Source organism: Seriola dumerili, unplaced genomic scaffold (assembly GCF_002260705.1).
Source record: "Seriola dumerili isolate Sdu_G_001 unplaced genomic scaffold, Sdu_1.0 BDQW01000822.1, whole genome shotgun sequence".
Classification (NCBI taxonomy): Eukaryota; Metazoa; Chordata; class Actinopteri; order Carangiformes; family Carangidae; genus Seriola; species Seriola dumerili.
This window is the reverse complement of record NW_019175077.1, coordinates 3,265,757-3,267,830: the sequence shown is the minus strand read 5'-3', so window position 1 is coordinate 3,267,830 and position 2,074 is coordinate 3,265,757.

Genomic DNA, 2,074 nt, shown 5'->3' with positions numbered 1-2,074 from the left:
CACACACACACACTCACTCACTCACTCTCAAAAAACTCACTCACACACACTCACTCACTCACTCACTCACTCTCACACACACACACTCACTCACTCACTCTCAAAAAACTCACTCACACACACTCACTCACTCACTCACTCACTCTCACACACACACACTCACTCACTCACTCTCAAAAAACTCACTCACACACACTCACTCACTCACTCACTCACTCTCACACACACACACTCACTCACTCACTCTCAAAAAACTCACTCACACACACTCACTCACTCACTCACTCACTCTCACACACACACACTCACTCACTCACTCTCAAAAAACTCACTCACACACACTCACTCACTCACTCACTCACTCTCACACACACACACTCACTCACTCACTCTCAAAAAACTCACTCACACACACTCACTCACTCACTCACTCACTCTCACACACACACACTCACTCACTCACTCTCAAAAAACTCACTCACACACACTCACTCACTCACTCACTCACTCTCACACACACACACTCACTCACTCACTCTCAAAAAACTCACTCACACACACTCACTCACTCACTCACTCACTCTCACACACACACACTCACTCACTCACTCTCAAAAAACTCACTCACACACACTCACTCACTCACTCACTCACTCTCACACACACACACTCACTCACTCACTCTCAAAAAACTCACTCACACACACTCACTCACTCACTCACTCACTCTCACACACACACACTCACTCACTCACTCTCAAAAAACTCACTCACACACACTCACTCACTCACTCACTCACTCTCACACACACACACTCACTCACTCACTCTCAAAAAACTCACTCACACACACTCACTCACTCACTCACTCACTCTCACACACACACACTCACTCACTCACTCTCAAAAAACTCACTCACACACACTCACTCACTCACTCACTCACTCTCACACACACACACTCACTCACTCACTCTCAAAAAACTCACTCACACACACTCACTCACTCACTCACTCACTCTCACACACACACACTCACTCACTCACTCTCAAAAAACTCACTCACACACACTCACTCACTCACTCACTCACTCTCACACACACACACTCACTCACTCACTCTCAAAAAACTCACTCACACACACTCACTCACTCACTCACTCACTCTCACACACACACACTCACTCACTCACTCTCAAAAAACTCACTCACACACACTCACTCACTCACTCACTCACTCTCACACACACACACTCACTCACTCACTCTCAAAAAACTCACTCACACACACTCACTCACTCACTCACTCACTCTCACACACACACACTCACTCACTCACTCTCAAAAAACTCACTCACACACACTCACTCACTCACTCACTCACTCACAAACACACTCACTCACACACACACATACTCACTCACTCATAAACGCACTGACTCAAACATACTCACTCACTCACTCACTCACAAACACACACTCACTCACTCACACAAACACACTCACTCACTCACGCACTCACACATCACACACAATCACTCACTCACAAACAAACTCACTCACATACACACTCACTTTCAAACACACTCACTTACACACACACACTCACTCACTCACAAACACACTCACTCACACACACACACACACACACACACACTCACTCACTCACTCACTCACTCAAAAACACACTCACTCACTCACTCACTCACTCACAAACACACTCACTCACTCACTCACTCACAAACACACTCACTCACTCATTCACACATCACACACACTCACTCACTCACTCACAAACACACTCACTCACTCACTCACACATCACACACACTCACTCACAAACAAACTCACTCAAACACACACTCACTCACTCACAAACACACTCACTCACACACTCACTCACTCATAAACACACTGACTCACACACACTCACTCACTCACTCACAAACACACACTCACTCACTCACAGAAACACGCTTACTCACTCATAAACACACTCACTCACTCACCAACACACACACTCATGCTCACTCACTCACTCACTCACTCGCTCACTCACTCACTCACTCACTCA